Below are 26,191 nucleotides of genomic sequence, written 5' to 3' on the forward strand. Positions count from 1 at the left end.
AAAGAAAACTTTTCCTTAAACATATAAAAGTTGCTCCCCACCCCCGTAAGCAGGACAAAGATTGTGTAAACTGCTCCCTGTGCCATCACTCGTGGATTTGGAACAGGAATGCTGCTGACAGCACTTGCTATTCTTTTGATACACCAGATACATGCCTTGCATTCCTGCGGCAGCTGACACCACAATTAGTCCTTGTATGGCCAAAAGGGGGTGGGGAAGGAGGGAGTTCTTCTTGGTTTCCATGGATAAGCCTAGTTTTTTCTATGGAAGCACTGTCAGAGGTCAGAATCATGAAGTCTTTATACTCTAATGCCATTCATAAGTATCTTGTGCTTTTTAGTAAAGATTTCTGAGGGGGGAAAACTTAATGAGCTTCAACCTTGCTCTGTGAAACTTCATTCCACTAAAAATGGGGTGGAGAGAAACAAGTTTTAGAGTCAAACTACCCAGGATATGAATGAAATGTCTACTGAAATTTGGGAAAGTTTTGCCTAATAAGATACTTGGTTTTCTTTTTACACTTTCCTAATCTGTAAATTGTTTCTGACTGAGGATAGTGCAGAAGACTAGAGAGTTTATTAAATGCTTTAGTTTTGTATAAAGCCATATATCGCAGCAGAATTTCTGTAAATACACAACAGGTGTAATAAACTAATAGAGCTTGAGACATCTTTTACTCTTAAAAAAGCAGTCCAGTGGTCACAAGAGTTTCAAAATCTCCAATATCCATAAGCAATTAAGGGTTGTGCCTGGTCTCCAGTAAAAAGATTTGAAAGCATGCCTATAACCAAAGTGTTTTATAGACTTTAAATAAGGATATAATCATATATACGTATTTAGACAAGTCACACTCTAGTTACTATTAACCGACCTTCAGATATTTCTGTTGTATCATGATGAATGGATTTGTGCTTATAGATCAACATCTTTTCCATTCACTACAGTTTGAACAGAAACAGGTGATGCAGAGCTGCCAAGACTGATGTTTCCTCTGCAGGCTACACAATTTTTGCCCTTTTCAGAAGCCAAAAGGGAAGGAAGTGAAATCTATTTGTTTGCCTCCAGCTCCGAGCTCAAGATGCATAGGGAGCTTAATGACTTGTGTGCATTATGGAACAGCTTTGTCACTGATATGCTTTAAATAAAAGTCATGTTCTACTTCACTGACTTAACTCATAACTTGATTATCCAAATACAGATTTCCCAGGGGATTTCATGTGACATTCCAAATAAACCTTTCGCTCCTTTTCCTCTTATGACTCTGTTTCTCATACTACCTTATTCAAGACTGACATATGCTACGAGAACCATCAGAAGGTACTTTTCTATCCAAGAAGAGAAAGAAACCATTTCAGTAGAATCCTTATCCTTCCTTGCAAACCCAGACCTTGTTATCTCTAACCCTGTGAATAGTCATACATGGCTCTTGAATAATTTGGTCCTCTGTTTTTATGTTTCATGTTCTAAAGGCTGGAGGATAAACTAGGACAAAACCAATATTTGTTTCCCTTTCTTCTCATTTATACCCTTCCTACTGACCATGAAATGAGAGAGAACCATGTCTGAAATATAACATGCAGGCTTTATTACTTCTCATTTGAATTCTTACTTGTTATGCAATATTTATATCCCAGGCTCTCCTTATGATAATATGCTTTTCTCTACACCACTCAAAGACAGAAATCCCCAGTAAAAACGACTTTGAACAGTTTTCCCTCCCTTTTCAATATTAATATATTAATCAAGTGTTTCTATAGAGTCAGTATGACCAAATGGTAGAGCTGTAGGTTACATGTGAGCAATTTACCAGCAGATGGGAGTTGCACTGCACTGGCAGTGCGCTCCACCACTGACTGGCTCCTTTTGGGGGACCATTTTCCACTAAGATTTCCTTCTACCTGAGCATCTCAAGGTGTTACATAGGAACAAAGTCAGTCATTCCTCTCTTCCTCCTCACTTGAAACTTGCTGCTCATTGAAAGAAGGTTTAAAGAGCTGTCTAAGTAAGATGGAAAGGATTTTCAGAAACACTGCACACAAGTGTAGAAAAGTCAGCACGAGTGAACTGCTCAGCAAACCAGAGGCAGACCAAAGAGATGTCTCTGCATTCCCCTGCTCCAGCAGTGACTCAGTCTGTACAATAGCTTCCACAGACTGAACAGCAAGATTGGTCTGAATGTAACCTGTGGAAGAAAACACTTTGTGGCTGAAGCCCTGGGAGCTGCGCAGAGGCCCCAGGCAGCCCGATCCCAGATCCCGGGCATCAGAGCTCACTAGAGGGAGCACACACACTGCTGCCTCCCGGCACCAGCGCCGAGACCTGCCAAGGAGCCCGCCTCCGATTTTCATCTCCTCAGCTGCTGAAAGCAAAATGAAAATAATAAATCCTAATGAATAGACATAAAAATCACCATTTCAATTTCCTAGGGAGGGCTTTCCTTTAAAGAAATTTGGTTTTAGAACCAAGCTTGATTGTTCTGACGGGAAAAATACAACACTAATAAAAAGATGAACTTGTTAATGAATAAATCCCATCTTGCTTTTCAGAAACACAAAGGTAGTTTTTCCAACCCTTTCCATTTTCAACATTTGCACTGGGATAATAAAATAATCTCATTACCATATGGTCTGAGGGAAAAAAGAGAAACAAGGGAATCTTGATAGGCTGAAAAATGAAGACTTGGGTTCCCCCCCTATCTTTCATCAGTGTATTTTCCTAATCCTTTATTGCTCAGAATTTCTGGTGTAAACAATTGCATAGCCAAATGATTCAATACCATTGCCAGTTTCTGCTGAGCAGCAGCAGCTCTTCTGGAAACAACTGCTGCAAGTTCAGGCTGAAGTAATGAAAAGAGGAGATCAGCTGTTCTGTAGCGAATTCTCTGCCATTCCTTGTACCCACCTTTCCAAAACTGAGCAGTGGTGGGTTTTCAGGTGTTTTTTTCAGAGATGTGTGCAAATGTGATGTTGATTCGTTTAAAATACAAAGAGCAAGTGCATTTGACTCTATTTTTTCAGCTAGGAACTTTGCATAATTAGCACACAAGCCACCTCAGCCTGATGGTGATGGCCTTTCTCTGTGGTCTAAAACAGCCCTTTGAAGGATGAGATGCACATCAATTCCTTCAGACTGCAAGTTTGCACATCCCCTCTCTCCACTTCCTCCATCAGGCTGCAGATGCTCTGGATAGCTCCTTTGCTTTGCCTGCTGGTGTCTGCGCCTGAAACAACTGTTGCATGTCTCAGTCTCTACTTCTCTTTCCCAGTCTATCTCCCACCCCCTTCTCTTCATCCCTTCACACTCTCCCTCTATTTGCTTTTCCTTTATAAAGAGTTTTGCCAAAAAATTGAAAATGTCCTTCTAGACCAAACTGCAAACTCCCTGGTGAAATTACTCTTGATTCTCCCCTTGCTCTGCATTCTTCACAGGATATTTGCTTTTGCTACCTGTTTCACTGGCACAGTTCTTCAGGCACTCCTGCAGGAAGGAACTTCTCTCCTAATCCTTATGTGGTGTGCATCCCACTCCTAATTCAAAGCAGTCAGAAGGCAGGTCTCCTCAGGAGAAAAGCCAAAGTCACACTAAGTCAATCTGTGCAAGCAGATACACAGAAAGATTTACTGACCATTTCGGAAATGTCAGGGGGTTAATAACAATCAGCTCTATTTATGGAGGCATATAAAAAACCAACACACATTTTGAGTGTGTGTGTTGTTGGGAAAGAAAGGGAGAGAAGAAGAAAAACTTGCAAAGGACTTAAACTTATCCCTTTGTCCTAAAGGGCCACAGAGAAATATCAAGGCAGCCACTGCAGCCTGCAAATCCCAGTAACTTGGCAGTATAAAACCAATGTTGCCAAAGAGACAACCTTTAAAAAGAAACTACTGTAGTCCTCTCTAGTGGAGTGCACCATTCCAGCCCTGTCAGATTGCTGTAGGTCGAGCTGAACATATTGAGGCTTTATTTCTCTAATAAAGGGAGAAAGTCACTTTTCCTGCATCTGGATTAAAGTGATCTTTCAGCAGCTGCCAGAAAATCCTCACTTGGTGGTGGTAAATGGGAATCTTTCCCCTCTTTTGCTCATGAGATATTTTTCCAAACAAATGTGGATAACCAACTTTTAAAAATACCAAATAAAGCCTAGTCAGTACAAAAAAGAAATGCAATGTTTTTCAATACTGATGACAGTTTTCTCTATGTGCATTTTCTCACTCTTTTTTTCTACTGGTTCTCTGACATTTTAAAATTGTCTTTGTGCCAAACCTTCATTCTAAACAGATCAATCTAAACTGAGCGTGAGGTAAGAATCAATATGGCTTGGAAAGAATTAAACTCATCTCTCTCTTCAGTCTTTGAAGGCTCTTAAAATGCCAAATATTTTTTCCATTAACTGTACTATAGTCAACCTATTAAGTAGCTGGAAGCTGCTTCTTAATTTTTTTAAGTATTGCTCTGAATTAGTGGAAGATTAATCTTTAAACAGCATTGGCTGCTAAGGGAGCCTGACAAGCTATCCACACAGACATTACACAGGTATTTGGGAGACATCTTTAATCAAGGAATTTTCATTCTTCCACTTCTAGTGTTGCACGATCCAAGACCTGACAGATGAGAGACCCTTTTGTGGCAAAGATCTCACTTTAACTACCACTGCAGAGAAAATAAAATGACCTTGTAAATCACAAAGGAAGCAAATCTTTGAAGAGCAAAACAGAATTGCTCACGTTTCCCTGAAATTCTTTGCCTGCTACTTTAGCACTCATACAATTCTTGTCAGTTTTGGTAACTCTGGAAATATTTGTTTCAAGCACATCAGCTACTGAGTTGGCTACATTGTTTGCTGAGACATTTTCCTGGTGATTCCCATCCAAAATATGACAGTTTACTACAAGCCAAGAAGAGAACATGGGAAATCAGCATGAGCTGGGGAGAGAATTGGATAAGAAAGCCTAAGATGACATCACACAATTGATTTTTCATGAAAAGATGGTCTAAATAGCTATATGGTAGCATTCAAGACTACTTTTGAGGAAACAGAATATAGTAGAAAACCAGTTTGTCTGTTAGAACAAAATTTTGAATCAAAGCTAGCAGAAATATAATGGGAGAAGCCAAAGGAATAAGTGAAGATTTTTATTTTAGAAAAATAACCAGTAATCAGCCACAATTAGGCCACCAATTCCCAAAGATGGAAGATTTGCCTCTATCATGCAGAACTCCTTCCCCTGTAAAGGAATAATTTAATACTTCTACCCTCTGTAAGTTGTTCTAGGCACATCAGGACTATCCAGCCTCATCTCTGTGTGTTGTTCCAAGGTTCTCCCTTTCTCCAGTAAGAGATACCATAGAAGGAAACTTTCACTGCATCAAACCTTTACATCAGCTCCAATTCAAAGTAAAAACATACAAGGCATTTGGAAGGCAAAACCCACACAGTCACAACTCTTGTTTTGACCCCTTTCCTCCCCTGAAGATGAATATTGACCTTCCCATCCAGCATGATAATAAACCTTTGATAAATACCACAAACACCTCCTTGGTTGAGAGCAAAGTTGTCTCATTTTAGGAGGGAGAGGAGAAACACCTTAGGAAGCTATTTTACTCTCAGTCCATTAGTAAAATGTCTAGATAATCTACCACATGAGCACTGTTTGGGCCACTGACATGCCTTTAATTACAGCTCTCATAGTTGCTGTTACTGCTATAATAAAAGGGCAAATGGTTGATCTGGTTCGCTTGAAAAAATGAGAGTCCCATTAAAATTTAAACCCTAATAGTAGGCTTTATTTTGATAAGGGCGTATTTTTTCAGACTGATTTTGTGCAGTGCTGATATGTTTTCAGTAAGGGAATGGCTCTTCTCAGGGCTAATGTAGCTGTGATGGGAGTAGAGAAGGTACCACTTCTGGTACCTTTTAAATGTGGATGTGGGCAGCTGTACACTGCTGTCTGCCTCAGTCTCTTTTGCATTCAAGGTGGTTATTCTGGTAGTGTTTGGACTGTTCTTGAACAGTGAGCATTGCTTGGCTAGGGGCTTTGTTAACTTAATAACAAGCTAGCACATTCAAGTCACTTCCACAAAATTCTCCTGACTCGAATAGAGGTGCTGCTTTCACATTCAACCAGCTCAAGAAATTTTCAATCTTATTCTACAGTTTCTGTCCCTCTCCTGGAGTTTATTTTGCTAAAGACATCAACATTGTATTAAAGGAAGCAGCAAGGAAAATCCTTTGTTTCAGAAATGCATCTGGGATAGCTAAATGCAAATAGGAAAGAGGGGATTGTAGAGTTGGTCAAGAAGTTTATCACAAATAGGTTTTTCAAAACAAAGCTTTCATAGCCAAGAGAACATATGCCTCTGCATATTTTTTTTACAGAAAGTATATATACAAAATTTTCCAGTCCTAAAGTAAAAACAGGTTTGAACAGTAACAATGTAAAAGTGAAAAGGAACTGTGCATCATGGGGAAATAAAGTATTAAAGATTATTCTAATATAACTTTTGGTTGATACAGCCACATCCTTTTCTCCCTTCAGAATACAACAAACACACAGTCTGTTTAAGAATAATCTCAAAGATCTGAAGTTTGTGTTTCTCTCTGGTCAAATAGCCACTCTAAGAGTCCCGTTTCTTTAGCAAAATAGATTAGCCCTGGTTCTGAAGTAAACCACTGTAAAGCTAAAGATCATTCAGCTTCAGTGATTCACCTGGGGACTCCCAACCTGCTTAAGCCATGGACAAGGAATAACTTCTGGTTACACATTGACTTGAACTACCCCACCAGCCATGATGAGAATTGATCACTGCAAAAGAGACAGTTTAGAATTCTTCTCAAAGTGCAAGTATATCTCATTGAATACAATGATACATTTAACAGAACTCCTGTTCAGAAAACTAAGCTCTTGAGCAACTTTTATGGCAAACAGGAATCTAAAAAAAGACAAAAAACCTAAAAGTATAATTGAGCAGAAGGTAAAAAAATAGTTGAATCAATTTTAGTCAGAAACTGTGAAATTTACCTCCTTGAAAATTCAGTTTGACAAACTTTTTTTCAAATTAAAAATTTCTATGAGCTAGACAAGAAAATGTAAGACATCTAAATCATTTATCACTTATTTGTCAGATTTTACTAGGACACTGGAGACTTTTATGACAAATTGTGACGCAAACTCAACATTTTTAGGCAAATAAGTACATAAAGGATTTTGCTGTAATGCAAAAAAATACAAAAAAAGTCTCTTTTCTCATATCTACCAGTAAAGTGTTATGTACCAAAAACCCAAGAACAGCTCTTCTGTGCCTAAACTAATCTGAATGTGCAAAAGAAGTAATCCTATTGTTCTGGCCTACCCAATTCCTACAATTCTGCTTTACAAATACTTGTGCTGACTCCAATAGCAATCACCAGGGCAGCTTGCAAGAGCCCACTTGACACAGACTTGTTCACAATAAACAGCCTTCCACATCTGGTCACTGCACTTACATTGATCTGTTGTCAATGCAATACTTGTTCATAGATTTCCTCTGTGAATCTGGGCAAACTGCTGAGGGTTTTCTGCGTGCTCATTTCCCATCTATATAATGGTAACAGGAATTTTTTTTGCTTAGTAAATGTGTCCTGGGACCCTGCAAGTTAAGGACAAAGCGTGCATGTACGCTTGCAGAAAAGATTGTGCCAGCAAAACAAAAGGAAAGAAAATCTGAAACTAATCACAGATCTATAAATCACTAACTCTTAATATTCAGGCAAGGGCTGGAAGCCGTGATCCATGCACCACGTTTTCTAATTTGTGCTTTTGTGAGACCAGGGAAATGAATTCTGTGGTTGACAGGAGCTTACCCAGACAGCATAAGCTCCTCAGCCACGGCCCCTGGGTGATCCTTAGTAAAAGTGATATCACTGACACAGTTATGAGGGCAGTCAGACGCCGTCAGGTCACATCAGTACTTAGATACCAGAATAGGAATTTTAGGATTTTTTTCTGCAGCAAATGCCCTACTCACACACAGAGCTTCGCCAGGAACATTTTCTCTATTATCTGTCTGGTGACAGTAACAGCCACTTTGGAGAATCATAAAACTCAATGACAAATACTGTTCTAATAGAAATATCTACAGTGAAGGTTATATAAAGGAGATAACTTGGTCCCAACCAGCCTGGTCATTTATCAGTGTGCCACATTTTGCAGTACCAGTCTCTTCAGCTTGGAGCTCTCTGTGACTGACTCTTTTCTCACTTCCATGCACTGTCTCCTGGTTTTTCTCCCCTCTGATAACAGTGCTTAACTAATCTGTCCTGCAAACACTTGTGCATTTACCCTTCCTCATGCCTTCCTCCTCAGCTGTTCCCTGCTGCTGCGACTTTTTTTCCATTAATCACCAGAAAATCAGTCCACGAAGGACATCAATAATGTGTGCAGCTATAGGGTTTTCCATAAAATACAAAGACTAATTTGACAGTCACACATTTTTACCAATTGTCTTAGTAAATCACTGCTATCCCACTTCCCTCCTTTGTCACTTAGCTTTGGCATTTTACTTTGTCAGCTCCACTTGCTGCCATGTCTGCTTAGGCTGTGAGCTCTTCAGAAATAAGAGACTTGTTTTTCTGTACAGCCAGGCACTTATTAAGTGTAAGGTTCTCTAAAATAAAGAAGATTTTTCTCAAGTCTCCCTTGATGCATTGGTGAATTCAAAGTAGTTCCAAACAGACATTGGTGCTCTCAGCAAGGAGGTCAAGGAGTGAAAAGGCCTTAAATAGGAGCTATTTTGATGCATTTGAAAACAGTTAGCATGAAATTGGTTCCATTCTCTTTTAAAGGATTAAAAAAACAAAAAGCACGTAGCAGCAGCCAAGCTCTGCTCCCACAAAAGTCAAAAGCTTTGCCGCTAGTATACAACTGCAGAAATGTCAAGTCCTTTCCAAAGTTCTCTCCCACACACCTGGTTCATACTCAATCCATGTATATATGTATCTTAACGACTGAACTTCAGCTAGCATTACTAATAAAAACAAAATAAGTCCACAGAAGCAGACAGTATTTTCCACCTAATTTTATGATACTTATTAGCCATGCAGTCCTGTAAGTGTTGCAGTATTTCCCTGTGTAAAATTAAATAAATAAAAAATGTAAACATAAATGAAACAATAAATAAAACATAAAATAAATGAATAAAGAAAAAATATATTGTTAACTATGGAAATCAGAATACCAACTCTGCATGTACAGGCATTGGCATTGCAGTAGTGATGCACCAGCTATTTAAACTCACCTTGCTCTTTGTTGTGCAGCCCCTCTCTCTGGCATTTGATGGTCCATGGAGATGCATGTCGGAAGGTGGCTACACGTTCTAATCCACTCAGTGCTAGCAAACAAATGGACATGGATTCAGAGCCTGCACATGTTGTGGAGTCAGCAGGAAAACAAGGTCTTAGCCCCACACATTCTCTGTTTAACAAAATTGCAATTGTTGCATTTGCAGAGCAGGCAGGTATTGCATTAATGATGTGCAGAAAGTACCCCAGGGAAGTGGAGGCAGCAGCAGCACAGATTGCTGACTTGGGATGTTGCCTTGTTCTTTTCTTTCCAATGCTACTTTTACTCCAGGTTGCTCTAACTTTTGAAGTGAAACATCATTTGCAGCACAGAGTGCTTCAGATTCATTACTCTGATTTGGGCAACAGGTAAATAAGCAGGCCCTCCCAAGCCAAGCTGTTATACCTCCAAATACAGGGAAGAAATTTTTGCCTGGCCAATCTACTGCTTACGTGGCACTACTGCATATTAAAATATAGAGACTCAAGGGGAAAGTTTGAGAGATGTTTGGGTGGCAGAGTTTACAACAAGGTGGTTGAGGCTGGTGGAGAAAATTCATTCCAGGTGGTACTGACATGCTGCAGTCAAATGGGTCTTGCCAAATTTAAAAGGTCTGCCTTTCCAGGAGCATCTTAAACTGCAGGCCACCTTAAAAGATCCCTCAAGCTAGATACCCAAATGTTTTTGAAAATGTGAGGTCTCAGCAGAAGAAGGCTCAGAAGAAGGCAGGCAGGGTAGAGTTACCCTGGCTTTTGACAGGTAGGTAGAAAACACAGGGCAGAGGAAGACATTTTCTTACATTAAAACCCACCAAAAACCAATAACAAAACATTGCCCTCAAATGTCAGCTCTGCAGGATTGGGTTGTTCTTTGCTTTCCAGCAAATGCCGATGCAGCATTTAAAAAAGTACTTTGTGATTATTTTCCCTTTTCTTAACCTAAGTTTTCAGGCAGCTGTGATCTAACACTGTTTTGTGCCTCCTGTGAAGAGGCAGACATCAGCCTTTGACAGCACCTGCTGAGAGAACATGACATACTCTCCAGTAATCTTTTCTAACAGGGGAAAATGACCTTTTGTGTAAAAGGCTTTCCCAGACTTATGCCTCAGTTTACCCAGTAGGACAAATGTGATATCCAGAAGAAATCTAAAAACAGTTCGAACTAAGAAAGGACACCAGCATAGATCCTTACCTGCTCAGCACCAGTCACAGCAGGAAGGCTATGGAAGCTTTTGGTGAAGGCTCAGTGACATATTTCAATAGTAAACTATTAAATTTCTTAGTGCAAGTAAGTGATAGCGCAAAGCCACAGGGTCCAGCACTCTTGTCAGCTTGCAACATAAACTTAAACTTTCCACTATTTTTTAGTTGGAAAGACATGAGTGAAGATATTCTGTCAAGATTTCACTGCAGTTTCAAGGACTGGGTTTGAATGGAAAGAGTTCACTATAAAACACCTGCCCCAGCCTCACCCAGAAATAGATGAAAATTACACTGACCTTTCTGCTGCTTAATCAGCTGATTTTTATTGCATGCAGGCATCAATCAAGAACTGGGATTTCATGAAAAGCAGAAATACTCAAGCAAGGTGTATGATCAAGTTGCATTACCTAATCATCAAAATTTTTCAAGACCTTTGTTTTTTTTTTAGTGAAGCAAGTGCTGAGGCAGGAGGAGGTTGTTTGTCTTCTCTCCCAGTGACAGAATGGCACAGAAATGCTCTCCTCTCTGGTAGAGCTGGCAGGATTTGCTAAGCAGCAGGATTTGCTAATGCAGGTCCAGGTGCTCCTAGCCCTGCAGGTGAGCTGCTCCCTGCCCCTTCCACTCATTCCCTTTCCCTTGCTTCCACTCTCTCCCTTACCCCCTACCGACTGCCCTTCATGCTCTGCTCCTCCTTCCTCTGCTAGCCAATATGGCCAGCTATTTCTCTCATCTATTCATCTTCTTGCTTTTTTCATCCAGAAATATCCATTAAAACTAACAGAAAAATTGCAATATAATTACATTTCAGGTCTGCTCAATGCTTAATTTAAAATATCTCTCTCTTCCTCTCAATTAGGTGTCCAAAACCCTTCTCATCTCAGGACTCCCCTGTCCCCACCATAGCCTATGGTCTCCAGGCTTACAGAAGGCATTGCTTTTAAATAGGTTTTTTTAACATAGTTTCTAAGCTAGGCAAAAGTGATCTATCCTGACTTGACCCACAGTTCTGCTGGGGTCAATGGGCCCCTGGGCACAGTAATAGGTTCACCTTTGGATCTCTCCTCATCTTTTCACTCCTTTAGTCCTGGCCTTCCTACTATTTAATTTCACTTCAGAAGGGTCAGACTTTTTTTTGAGAATATCATTAATTTTCATTGCAACATATTTGTTTTCATATTCAAAGGCATGTCTGGACAGTCCGAAGAACCACAGACCATGACAGTCTCTGCAAATTATACCAGCTGTGGAGTACAGCTCTTTGCAGCCTACAGGCACACGTGGCTGTTCATGGGGAGAAAAATGGGAACAAGGGGACAATGGCCTTGAACATGTAATTTCCAGAAGTGTAATGGGGCATAGAGTTAAAAGACAGTTTGGTTTTTGCTTTTCTTTTCCTCTTTATTATAATGTCCCTTAATTGCTTCACTTCCCGAAAGTCTTAAGACAGGCTGATGTCCCAGGGAAACACACCAATGAAGGGAACACAAAGTCTTGGCTAGCTAAAACCAGAGTGCTTTCCTTCAGATCCCCCAAAGCAGTTCCTGCTTTGCTGGAGAAGAAGTAGGCAAGGAAAGTTTCATAGCTGTCCTTACTAGTGAAGTAGAAATCAAAAGAAAACTAAAAAGAAATAAAAAGAGACTTAATTTTAGGAACTGTTAATTTCTAATTTAGGTAGAGGTGATAAGGCATTTTCTGGGAGGCTGAGAATTATGAAGCCATATATGCGGTTACTATTTATAAAAACTACCAACCTCTTCTCTGTTTCCCTGTTTCTCCCAGTTTAGGAGCCTACAAACACTTCAGCTTCCTCTGAATCCTTGGCATCATTCAGGTGCAGCATTCAAAACTCTTCACACAAGACTCTGATGAAGAGATATCACACACATTGTATATACAGGCTTGCAGACTTGAGCAGTATCAGTCTATGGAACTGAGTAAAGACTAATTTTATCCATTGATAACCCTTTATACTATTGCAGGTCCTAATGCTCTCACATGCTAAGGGAACATAAATCTGGCATCTTAAATTATTGCTTTACGTTTGGAGGCTGAGCTTCACAGTTTGCTTCTGGGCTTTGCTTTTTCAGTCAGTGAGAAACTTTGTCTTCAGAATTAGAAAATGGAAGTTTAATAATCTGGCTAGCCCCAAACAGAAAATAGTTTAAACATTAACAGTGTATTGAAAAAAAAAGTGTTTTTTCAAAAACACATTTATACATAGTTAGCCACAAAAGGCTTGAGCCAAATCCTTTTCCCTGTACTCTTCCCCTTTTTCATTCTCCTGATGCTGGTAGGCCAAACCATGAGAACTTCACTGGCTCCTCTCCACAAGAGCTCTGCAGTTTTAAGGTGTTACTGTTCCTACCATGTGCTGCTTTTTAACACTCCATCACCAAAACAGGACTAAGAAAAACCCAGAGCATTCCTCAGCCACCCAGGTGCCAAGTTCTGGTCCCCCTCTCCCACCAGGCCTTTGACACTGGCATGCCAAGCTCTGTTCACAGACCCTGCTGGTGGGACATCAGCCTCTGGCACAGGCTGGTGCCACACAGCTGCAGAAACCCACCTTTCCCACCACTGCAGATGCTTTGGCTGTACACAGCTCCCCTCAGCTCTAGGCAAAGATCCAAACACTCCCCTGGTTTGCCACCTGGCTGTCAGAGGTGCACATTATCTTCAGGGTTTTAAATAGTTTGCTGTAAGTGAACAATCCATTCCCAGTGTCATTACCCAGTGGCAAATATTCTGCCTAGGAAGTTCCTTTCCTACTGAACTCATGCTGATGACACCAGGAAACACAAGGTCCTCCCTTAAATTTTGGAGAGTCCTGTTCTTGACCTGAGAACAACTGAATTTCACCAGGAATATATCAAAGGGAAGTGAAGCAACCTGACACCATGAGTAAAAAAATTTAAAAAAATATGAGAAATGCATTCCTTTTTCACATTTCCCTAATCCAGTTGCAACCCTTAACACATTTACTTTTATAATGCTTACTGTGTATTTGAAGTGCAAAGGATACAGTTCTTTTTGATGTTCTTATTCATATGCCATTTGTGCTAAAACACTAGGCAGTTGGGGTTTTGTTATTTCTCACAGAGATCAGTTTCCCAATTCTTTTGAGTGGCAAAATTTCCATTTGTTTTGATCATTTGGATTTCAATATAAAAGAACTGTGTTAATTCCAGGTGAATTTACTTGTTTTACACCTTTCAGTTCTAAACTCAGTGGATTTGTCTTCTTGTTTAAGCCAGACTCCGACTTTCTACTTCACTGTGAGGTCATATTTCACAGCTGAAGAAATCATTCTAAGCTGGCATTTGCCTTTTGTAATCCTTTGTGGCATTGCCTAGCTGAAACAGGAAGATGCAGATGTCAACAAATGGGTGACTCAGTCTCAGGTTGCTCCACACAGTGTTACATCAGGAGCAGGACATGTTTTGCTTGAATGACACGTTGGCTTGGGTGCACTCCAAAGCAACAAAAGGACCAACATCATGACTTACCCTGCTATATTGCAATAGCCTGGCTCTGCTGACATGAGTTTAATAATGACACATTATTTGCCTAAAGCACAGCTTTTCATTGACATTACTTTTAATTTCATTTTCATTACTAAATTTGAAATAATCCCTTGTCTGGATACCTTGGGTTTGATATTTAAAACTGATGAGGACTTCAAAGTCCCAACATTAAAGGTGAATCTACTCTGAGCAAACATGGCACTAAACATCAGTAAAGCACTCTGAGAACTCACTTTCTAAGCATGTCAGGGTTGGTACCTGGAAAAGTGCTCAGGAAAAGCAGGAAGGGACCACTCAGGCATTTGCATGGATAGAAATACTGCAGAGAGAGCACCTGTTTTCCTAATCTTAATAAAAGTCAACCAAACAGTGCAAACAGCAGAGAAGTTATTTGCACTCTGGTTCTCTACATCAGGTCTGCAGAAAGAAAGGACTTTAAGGAATGATCTATTAAAGCACTGACAGCTTTTAAGGTGAGGTGGAAAGTTCAGCCTCCATGGATGACAATTGTCCTTTGTCACCAGAGAGCTCAGAAGGAAAATTTATTACTCTCGGCTGAAAATTTAAACTGAACTAGAATCATGCCACCAGAAAGACTGTTTGCACAGTTCTGCTTTAATAGTTACTGTCTTGATTTTTGGGTGAGAGAGTAATAACATAACATGGTGAACAGGAGCCCTCTCCAATTTATCCACTTGACTTCTCACATCTTTAGTTCCCATCTGAAATCTTGTAACATTCTTAATCAAAGGTCACAGGAGACACTGATACACAGGCAAACTTTATATATGGCAAGGCAAGGTTATCACACCTAATAAATTCAGGCCCTCTCTAACACTTCAGAATCTCTCAGAAGAGAGAAGCTGAACTTAGGGCAATTCCCATTTGTTTTCAAGCAAATTCTTATATCTACATGCATTCATACTCATATATGTATATCTATATCTATCTATCTATCTATCTATCTATAGATATCTCTCTCTATATATATCTATACTTATATATATTAATATATATTTATTTATATTTGTATATATACACTATGCATATTTGTATAAATTTTTACATATATATTTACACACACCACATATATATCTATACATATATATATATATGCACATTTCAATTCATTAGGTTCTAGGCAGACTACAGCTGCTCCCAAGTTAATTTTTTCAAGTAACTCAAAAGCCAGCCTTGAAAAGTAAAAAAATAAAATTAATGCTTCCCATTTTCAATCCGAGTGAATAAAATACCTCCATCTAACACTGCAAAACTGAATAATTCATTTTCAAAACAAAAACCTTTTCAAGTGTGTTTTGAAATGTTCTTGGGAAAGACATCGTATTTCATTCTGCCCTAGCTTTTGCTGTCTTGCTCAATACGACAAAAGTCACCAGCAAAAGAACAGAAATAAACTGTTGTCTCCTGGAGGATAGATCTCACATCATTGCTGTGAGGCATCTGCCGTGCATTTTTAAGCATCTTGCCCGGAACAGCAGTATTAAGAGGCTTCAGGGAGCACTTAGCATCCCAGGCAGTTACCAAGCAATTGGACGGATTTCTGGAAAACACCTCTAAGAGCCCCTAGCTGGGGTGAATTCAGTAGGAATGGCTATGCATTTGGAAAAAAAGGGTCATCAAGTGATGTGGTTTTTACAATGGTGCCGACTATGGCCTTCAATTATGGTTACCATGTGAATATGTTACATTTTCTACCTGAGGATTTTAAAATAATTTTACCTTTAAGGGAAGCATTTAGCTGATGGATAAAATAAGGAATACAAAAGATGAAAGAATACCTCCAGCTGAGCTGCCTGGCTCCTGCTGGTAGACCTGCTGAAAGGGAATAAGGCACACAGGACTATTCCTTCACATCCATGTATTGCATGATTCAGTAAATAAACTCCTTCAGCCCCACCTGCTCTGTTCCTTGGAAGGAGCCACATGATGCTCCCAAAAGCTGGGGATGCTCTTAAAAGCATTACCACTGTAACTAAACTGGGCTAGTACTAAAAAATCACCACTACAAACACCTCTTACAATTGATAAAACAAAATTCTCTCAAGCTGAAACATATAAATAATGGGAGAAATAAACCTTTTCAGATCAGAATTCTGACATTACCATGTCAACAAGAAAAATACTAAAAAGTTTAAGAATATGTAGTAACCTTTTGAGTCTTTGTATCTTCTCTACTTGTCCCATCATACTTTATCATGCACAGTCCCTATACTGCACTCTCATTTAAGCTTTTGTGGGGTTTGATAGGCTTTCTGCTGTATTTGTTGCAGAGAAACATACTTGTTTTATCAGTGCAACACTATTTCAACTTGTGTCCTCTGTAGCTTTCCTGATGTTTCTTTTCCTCTCACATTTATTACTCTACTTTTTCTTCCACCCCTTACTTTTGGGCTTGTTCTAGTTTGAATTACAAAGAAATTATAAATTCTATTCAGTGTTGTTATAAAATGTTACTTCTTGTATTCTGAGGTGTTGACCCCATTATAGCTGAATGCTCTTTTCAGATCTAAATAGTGCATGTCTTCCAATTTGACCTGCTGTCTCATGTGTCCTTTAGTAACATGATTTTAGAGCAGAAAAAACATCAAGATCCACTGTAGGATGTAGAAAAGACCACAACCTTACAAAGTGAGTTTCTTTCAATTGCCTTTGACTATGTGTGATTTTGGGGACGCTTCTTCCTTCACAGGAGCACTGAGTGATGCACAGGGTCTCATGTTATGTGAAGAAGCATTTCTCAGTAACCAATATGAATTTGCCCTCTCTTCCTCAAAGTAAATGACAAAATTCCAGCTGATATTGGCCACAATAGCAGAAGAATAACGTTTTGACACTGACACATAGAGAAGTATATATAGAGACGTGAAATACACAGTCATATTGAGAAGCATATAAAGCATGTTATAAAGCTCTGGCATAGTAACAACTGAGCTGCTGAGTTCTTTTGTGCCCTGTCAAAGGAAAATACCACTTCATAAATACATGCAAAGGTTCATGCAGGGGGACATTTAATCCTGGGAAGCTGTCTCAGACACAATAGGTTTATTTCCTTTTTTTCCACATTTGCCCCCATTTCCTGGAAAAAAAGAGGGTTTTATGTAGAAGGATAGCCTGCCCCATGCTATAATCTATGTCACCGGTAAACCATTTGCCTTGTGAGCAGAAGGGAGTATTCGCTCTCCCCTGGCTCTTGCACCTGTTTTCTAGGGCAGCTGGCACTGCTTCAGGAGGGTGCTCTTTGTCTATTTAAAGTTTATTTGTTTACTCTTTAAACATCCCATGCTCAAAAAAGGTTGTATAATGTAGTTTCAATTTAGCTCCTGTTCAATTTTCTTGAAATCAAAATCTCTATCCTCCATACAATACCAAAAAACCCTGCCATTTAAATACTGAAAAAGCATAATTCTTAAAATTTTCTGAAAGCCCAGCAGAGTTATTAGGTCAAAGTGACCATATAGCTGCTGATTTCTGGATGCCCTGGGGAAATAATGCCCTTCCAGCACCACAGCGATCAAATTATCCGAGCTTTCTGCAAACACTAGCTTTGCCCCAAGATGACAATGACCTGGTAGACCCTTCTCTGTTCCATCCTAAAGCACTGGTACAACCATGCTGAAAAACCTGCCTTCTTGGGCTAGAAATAAGAGAATTGGTCAATGTGCAACAGTCTTATCAGTTCCCTCCCCTTTGACAATGAAGAAGGCTTTTTAGTCAGGGGCTGAAAGACTAAAAACTGTGAAAAAGTGTTCTGCTTTCAGTCAAGTCCACAATACCTGACTACCTCGAAATGGGGATCAGTGGGTGGAAAAGCACTCCTAAGTTTTTTTTTGTTTCCATTTTGTTGTTGCTGCTGGGTGATGACAGAGCTAATATGGTTAAGGGAAAGCTGTTTTCAGACAGCAGAACTTTAACTTAAGCAAGACACAAATCATGACACCAATATTGACCTATATTCAGTAACTGATGTGAAATTTGCAGTTCAGATTACTGTAGTACAAAAGTACAAATCTGTAGTGTACAAATTCATTGGGGTGAGGGGTGAGGGAAAGAAGCAAAAGAAAGGGAGAGAAGATGAAGAAAGAAAAGGTTTAATTTTGTCACAGGCTTACTCTTGCTCTAGCAAACAGCAAAATCTCCTGGTGTTTCCATTACCTGTGGCTGCCCTCCAAAGCAAAATTCACCATAACTTTCCCATGTTCAAAGGTCACCACTGGCTGAGTTACACAGTCAAGTTACAGGAAGACAGATTCTGTTACCTCTTCTTAAGATTGGTAGAATAAGTTCTTTGAAGTGAAGAATATGAAGATCTAAGCATAAACATATTTTGAGGTTCCAGACAAGATGAGATTAACTGTGTAGATTTGTGACAGAGAGAACACCTTTCTCCAGCTCAGGTTACTTCCTGATCTGCTGAATCTTCTTCAAATACTGTAAATACTTACACCCATTGTTTTAGATGCAGCGACTCTCCTTCAAAATCTCTTTAAGCAGCCAGTAGACATCTTCATTGCAAGAACAAGTAATGACATAAAGAAAATCTGATAACTTGTCAAAGAAAAGTGAACAAGACATGCAGGAACAGCGGTCTTCTTTATTTGTCCGTGACAGAGCAGGACTCATTATGTGCTCCCTCTTTGACACACATGCCTTTGTAGTCTTGAAGGGAAAGGGCAGCATGGGGCAGAAGGTAACACCTGAAGAAACAAACCAGATAAGAGAGACAAGACATGGTAACATGGGCATGTCGGTGTTATTGTCCATACATTTTAAACAGCCAGTTGTGAGCCCTGAATTCGAAGACAGAGCTGGCAATGCTTACGGACACATGCATAATACCTGCTGTCAAACAGAGCTGCAATGAACAAGATGGTGGCAATCAGAGTCTCTTGGAATCAGCTAATGTGAGAGGTGGAAATGCAATATGAAAAGGAAAATAATATGGGGCAACCCAAAACTCATGTCAGGCTCTCTGGCAGTGAACACTGCAGCAATATGATTTCTGTCTTGCATGGGAGAGAGGAGATTTATGTGCTTTTGCAGTTTGACAGGCTTTAAGACAGCTAGTTCCCCAAGACTTAGTCCCGTTCGCAAGATTCTTTGATATCTGGCCGATTTGTCTAAAAATACCATTTATTTGACACAGAACAAAACAAACATACAAACATAGAACAGATTGACACACATAGACACACAATGAATACATAATTGCAACACTATGGTAGCTAAAAATGCAATTATGGGGTAAAACCTTGCTTGAACTATAAAGATAGTCAAAACGCAAGAAATGCTTGCTTGAACAATAATGCAAGTTAAGAAATGCTTGCTTGAGCTAGCTGAAATGCAAGTTAAGAAAGGTACCTATAAGTTAGCCGGAATAATACAATTTAGGAAACTCAATGATCTCACCAAATCCAGTTTTTGGAGCTGGAGATACATCAGCGTCCTCACTCAATCCCTCGGGAAGTAACCGCACAGCTCGCGTCCAAGCTGAGGGGAGAAACTTTTCCTCACGCTCCAGTATCCATGTACAAAAGCTTCTGATTTTACTGAGTTTTTCGTGGTGTTTTATAGGGAAAAGAGTGTGTATTTGCGGTCACCTGAAAATTCTTCACATTCTCTCAGTGTCTCGCTCTGAGTTCCAGACGCCAGCACTGATAGTCAGGATTAAGCCATTGACTTAATCTGAGCCATCGATCTCGGCTAGCAATCAGGGAGAGAGAGAGAAGGGGGGGGGGGGGTGTCTGTCCTGCCACAATTTCCAACATAAATAACTGTTTATTATTAAAAAGGAAGAAAAAAGAAAAAAAAGAAATATAGTTTAGGCTTTTATACATGCTAGCAACTTTTGCATGTCTTCTGTGTAAATGTTTCTATAGATATAAATATGCGTATAAGCATTAAGTGCATGAATTAACATGCAAATATCCCAAATAACATAAAATTGAGGTAGACAAAAAGCCTCTCCCAAAAGTGAAAACACAAGCTTCTTTTAGCCCACTGAGTAAGGGGAAAAAGGAGTTACAGATGAGGAAAACAGAATGCTGTGCATACCACCTGTGTGACACCAGGCCTATGTGTCTGGGGCTGAGACTCATATCAGTGTTTCAAAACACACCTGTAAAACAGTTCAGACAAAATCTCTGTACATGGTGGTTGGGCTGACAGTGGAGCGGAGCCAGCAACAGTCATTGTGTTTTAGGCTGAGCCAGTAAAACTGTATTCCCAGACTGGGGAAGGCCTTCAGATCTTTGTAACTCTTTGATAGTGGCTTAACTGAATTCGTTGTGGTAGGCAAACAGCAGAATTTCTTGCACTGTTTTCATTCCTGGTATTCTCCAATAAATCTATTGAACTTTTTCTGAGTGAGATAAAAAATCCTTTTGGAAAACATTTCAAAAAGTCTGATTGACCTCTCTTCTATTTCAGGGTCATGAACAGCTCTGATGCTCAGAGAAGGCTGCAACCTTCAAGACAGTTCACCCAGCAAGGACATGATTCCCACCTTCTGGATATGCAAACCTGGATGACTGAGCATGCAATATGCTGTCCTTCTTCCACTTAATTGAATGCCTTTTAATATTTTCACAAAATAGGCTAAATTACAGTTATTGTGAAATGAGATGTTGAGTTGTTTTATTTGTGATAAGGTTTTTCTTGATTTGAAACATGAAGACAAAAGAAGTTTCTTGAAACAGAACAGTTCTCTAAATCTGCCCATCAGTAAATTTGCCTGATTCGCTATAAGCAGCGTCTCTGTTTATTAGTTCATCAACTCTTGACAAGGTTATAAAGCCACTGTTTGCAAAATATGAGAAAAGTCCCATTGGCAAGGTAACATCCTAGTGGATGCAACTGGGGAAAACTGGGCAAACTCGGAGCCCTGTATACTTCTGTAAAAATGTTTTCATACATTGGAAACTAATGGGTGCAATTCCTCCACAGTTTGTATCTGGCTCATTACAGCTTCACCACTAAACCATGTCTAAGCCATAACAGAAGCACAAAGGTGTCAAGATGTGCTGCTCTTGCTCAGAAGGGTGAAGGAATTTTCAGGGCTCTTCTAACCAAAACTTATTTCTGGAAAGATGCTCTAAAAGTCATAATTCAAGTGTGCCTCCCCAACAGGGGAGCAAAGGTTAAGATAAATAATTGGAGAAATTAAACATCCTCAGAAAGCAGAAGAGAGAAAGATGGAGAAGAATGACAAACAGTTATAGCATGGTCAGACATGTATATATAGCTGATAAATAAATTCTGTCTTGCTTGCCTCACCCAGACTCAAAAATTCAGATGAGGTAACTACCAGCCAAAGCAGGGTCCATTGTGTGTTTCTTAATGTTTTCTTGATGATGATTATAGACTTGGAACCAAACACATTTGAACCTGCTAGCCCCAACCCCCATAATTTCATCACAAATTACTTAACAATGCTTTTTTACAACAGCTGAGGAGATTAAATTGCAAGCTGTCCTTGAGAGATGATGACTTATTCTTCTCGCAGACTCAAGCGCTTACTAAACAGAAGACTATTTAATTTCTTTTTGGTAGGGTTAATTTTCTGCTGCTTTAACTTCTAGAACTATCTTCCCAAGGGCCAGCCCACTATTAGTGCCAGCACAAGGGAAGAAATGTGAGTGTCTGGTGGAGCTGGGAATGGGTTTGTTTCTTCAGAAGAACCCCTGGAGCTCAGTGCCCTGTGCAAGGACACCATCACACTCCTCTTGGGCCCACCAGACCCAACACAGATACATTCAGCCATCCACGCTCACAGAGCAGCTCTGGATCCAGGGCAGCAGATGTCAGCTGTAAGGTCACCTTTGGCTTTTTTGTGGAGCCAAACCTCTGCTGCCCGTTCAAGTAAGGGAACTGCATGGCTGTGCTTTACAAGAAGGGAGTTCTCTTGCTCTCCACCTCCCCAGCAGTTTGTACATATGTTCTGGAAAAAGGCTCATTCCCAAGTTCCACAATTCATCAGAAAAAATGAAACTGAAATGTACAGAGCTGAGGGAATAGAAGTTTTAACCTTTCTTCTTCTAATGAACTGCTGCACTGTACATATTTGGAATATAAGCCAAAACTCAATATTTTTCTTTAAAAATTTATTAATGGAAACTGCTTATGATGTGAAGGTTAGTGCATTGTTGGTTTGTTTTTTTAGCTAGGCACCTAAATATGGAAGGACCTTAGAAATACAGCTTTGGCAAGGATGAGCACATCATTTCAGATTGCTCCTTGCTGCCAAAATATACACTTGCCTCACATTTGCAATGAAAGAGTTAATATAATTATTGGGCCCTGATCTAGTCTGAGGCTTTGTTTTACAGGGCTTATCCAAGCAGCATCACTTTCTCATTTGTACTAGAATCCCCCAAAGTGTCTCCTGTTGCATGCTATAACCACAGTCTGGAAAGCTGTTAATAGAAGTGTTTATTGTTTTAATCCTGAGTGACCAAACCCAACTTTATGCCCTGTGCTGAGTGTTCCTCTGAATGATTCAAGGAAAATTGATGTTATTTAGCCTGGGGCTGAGAAGCAACAGGAGAATTAGCATGCATGTCACTGTGTTTAAATCCCTGCAAAAGTTGACAATTCTATTTGCAAGTATAATTCCAGACTGTCCAGGGAGATGACAGACAAGCAGGTACAGACTCGCCTGAAAAGGAAGCTGCTCTAAGGCAGCACATGTAACACAAGCAGAATGAATCTCCCCACTTCCCTGGAACGATTTTAAGGACATGCTTTAATGACTTGTTTGACACAAACCTGAGTATATTAAAGAAGAGAGGCAACAGAAGGCAAGCAAAGTATTAGCCTGTGCATCCTTTCCAAGCCTTCTGTTTGCCAAGGCAGGAATAGCCTCATTGTCTCCCCTGGAAAACTGGGGAGCTGAACATTCACATTATAAAGCAATGAAAGAAGGGCACTTGCTATAATGATTCAGGGAAAACACTGATGGTACTGGAATTCACTAGCAAAAACCAGCTTTTGTAGCTGGCTAAGTGCAGGAGGGAAGCTTGACAGAGGCCATTTTGGCAGAAAAACTAGATGTTATGTTCAGTGTATTCTGAACAAGTACTTGGCACACAAAGTGAACGCAGTTGAATGTATTCAAGAAGCAGCAAGCTGTGAAATGTGTGTTTAGCTTAGTAGATTGGCAACAGTGGCTTCAGTCAAAGAAAGGACCACCTAGTTTCTACTGTTTGGAGGCCTTACCTACTGCAGTTTGTCACAGACAGATTATATGCTGCTGATATAGTTTATTTTTTCCTGTAATTTGTCCATTAATAATGGCAGGGTTGATTTTCCAGGGAAACATTTATATTACTCAGTAATTAAATAACTTGGTAAACGTCATTACAAATTGTCACTGCAGAACATGGTACATTTCTGCTTAGTCACTTATCTAGTTTTGGGTTTTACCCCAGACAAAGTCAAGGCTGTGGAAGTTAAAAGTTGTCCCATTTTTTTCCCCAAAAAAATCTCTATTGATTGTATTCATAGCAACAGTTTGAGAAAATTATATAATAAAACAACAAATAAAACAAGTCTTTCTTATTTAACAGTATGCTTTTTAAAAAGCATAGATCCGATTTTTTTGCTGTTGTTTATGTAAAAGAGGTAAATATTTTTCTTCAAAATTTTACCTCAGTTTCTCCAAAGTTATGATTAGATGCATTTCCTCTAGAGTTATCTATTGATTCAAAATTATTAACTAGACTACAAGAACTAGCTGCATCTGCACTTTAGAGGTAGGTATTCTTCTTCAGGATAATATATATCTCTTGCCTACTGACAAGCAAGAATATTATATTTAAAAGTTACAGTCATTGAAATACAAATTTTGTATGTATCATAATAAACTCATACACAGATTTATTACTTTAAATGACAATTTGTTTCCAAAGGTGTTGGTTTTTTTTCCACCAACTGAGGAGGCAAAACTATTTTATGGAATGTAAATTATGACACAAAGGTGCACAAGACTAAACCGTTCATTTGATTGCATTTTAAATTTCTCTTCACACAATGTTCTCTACAATTTATTTTTACTATCATGATAACTTAGTTCTGTCTTCTCTACTTCCCCACAAAGCTTGAAAATATTGGCATAAAATCTGATATTTAAAAAGAAAACCCCTTGAAATGTTGTTGGGATCCTTCCCATTTGCTCGCTAGCTTCTTTTTGTGGGCACTTAACTTCTTCAAGTCCAAAGACATATCTCTGGGGCCACTTGATTTAAACATATGCCACAATGTCTCACTTTACTACATGACCCTGGCATCTGACTCTAAGAAAAACAGCTACAATTAAAATAGATGTGATGCCATCATGATCTAGCAATGATTGATTAAACCCAGGCCTGAATTCTAATGAATTTCAAGTGACAGGTATCTCTATTTAATGCTGAGATACCAATTCAGCAGTGCTTAGCAATATGAATCTGTGATCAGAATCAGGTTGCCATTCATTCATACACCCCCAATTTAACATACAAATCTGTTTTGGCTCCCTCTGATAAGCCTCTGCCTTTTTAGAGTGTTTATAAGTCTATTATAAACTTACTGACCTGCCCTATTACTAAATGCTTAGCTAAGCACAATAGAAGTTGTTTATTAATTCATCCTTTATTGATTAGGCTGATTACTATAAGTAGACACATACAGCAGCCAAAAACACAAACCAAACCGGGCACCATTAGAAATCAGTGCTGTACCGATTTCTAATGATGGTGTAAAAACGTGTTTGCATTCAGGTAACAGGCAGTATCTTGTCACTTAAAATACAGTATATTATGCACAAGATTAGAACACAAACCCTATAAAATATTTAGCACGGTGCATCTTCCCAAGAATTCACTAGACCCCAGTACTATTGTCATGGCATCTTATGAAACTGAGTTATTTAGCACTCACAGCAGATTGAGAACAGAAACTGCAGAAGTAGTCCTCTAACAAAAACCCCATTCACCCCATTGAGCAGAAGTTCAGCTCCTTTATTGGAAACAAAATACAGCACTCAACCAAAAAGCAAACCCAGACTTGACTACCTCAAACAGCTGAAGCAGTACTGAAAATTGTCATGTTAAAGTCCTCCATGACCTGAGCCAAGGCCAAACTCACCCGTGGTGCAATTCCTTTGACTTCAATGGAGTTGTGCTGGCAACAGCCCCAGCTGTACTTGGCCCAGTGCCATTATTTATGCCAGGCTGTGCTGTGTGCCTTCTCTTGATAAATGCCAGCACTGTAGAGCTCCGAAAAATAAAGAAAAAAACCATTCTTCAGTAATCACAACAAGACAAGGAATGCAGACATACAAACTGCAGCTCAGCAGATAAACAAGAATTTACAGCTGTGCTATGTGTGAGCACTTAGCAGAAGTTTTTTCTTTTATTTTAGAGAAAAATTTAATGTTATAAGTAGCAGAGCTTCTTTCTAGTAAATGGACTACAATTTGACTCTTTCATCTCTGCTTTGAGCCACAATTTTTCAATTAAAAACAGATGCGGGATGACACAGACACTGACTGACTTTTTATGGAGAGACTCTGTCTTGCAGTTTAACAGACTTGAGGGAATGTAAGACTTGAAAATACACTTTCCACACCTTTAAATCTGGAAATATTTAGCACTGCTACGTTAGGTATGAAGTAAAGCAAAATCTTCAAGACTCATAGGAACACTATAATTAGTTTACAATCAGGCAACATGCCCATCAATTACTGTTACTAGAGGTTTTAGAAAGCCTTTAAATATAAACACAAAGGCTCTAACCTACTGTTTTGCTGAACTGGTATAGGTGATCACACACTAGTGAGGCAGCAGAAGGCACTAAACAGCACCTACAAAGCAGACTGTGGCACCTGTTTGTCAGGAGCTGGCTGATGTCAGGAACTCTGTGGCAGCACACAGAGTGGCTGAGAAGCAGTGGATACAAATTCCCCTAGGAGCTCCCTAAACATTTTCCAACTCCCATATGACAACCGTTTTATTTAACAAATCAGTTTGGTGTATCTATTTATACATACGTATGCATGTATATAAGATCAGCGTACTTTTTTCCTCACATTTATTTGAAAAATAATAATTTATAAAAATTAGATGTCATCTGGAATCAATGAATGCATACT

At 39.4% G+C, this 26,191-nt stretch overlaps 1 protein-coding gene across 1 annotated transcript in view; it reads left to right on the forward strand.

Moving 5' to 3' along the window:
• C1H3orf85 (chromosome 1 C3orf85 homolog) overlaps window positions 1–20,808 on the forward strand; it is an 80,547-nt gene extending 59,739 nt beyond the window's left edge. Inside the window, exon 5 of the mRNA XM_085073074.1 lies at window positions 20,491–20,808. The gene's annotated coding sequence lies outside the window, so the exon portion shown is untranslated. The remainder of the gene's footprint in view (window positions 1–20,490) is intronic.
• Window positions 20,809–26,191: the final 5,383 nt, after the last annotated feature.

The sequence above is a fragment of the Lichenostomus cassidix genome, chromosome 1, assembly GCF_008360975.1.
Source record: "Lichenostomus cassidix isolate B80296 chromosome 1, HeHo_3.0, whole genome shotgun sequence".
NCBI classification, from domain to species: Eukaryota; Metazoa; Chordata; class Aves; order Passeriformes; family Meliphagidae; genus Lichenostomus; species Lichenostomus cassidix.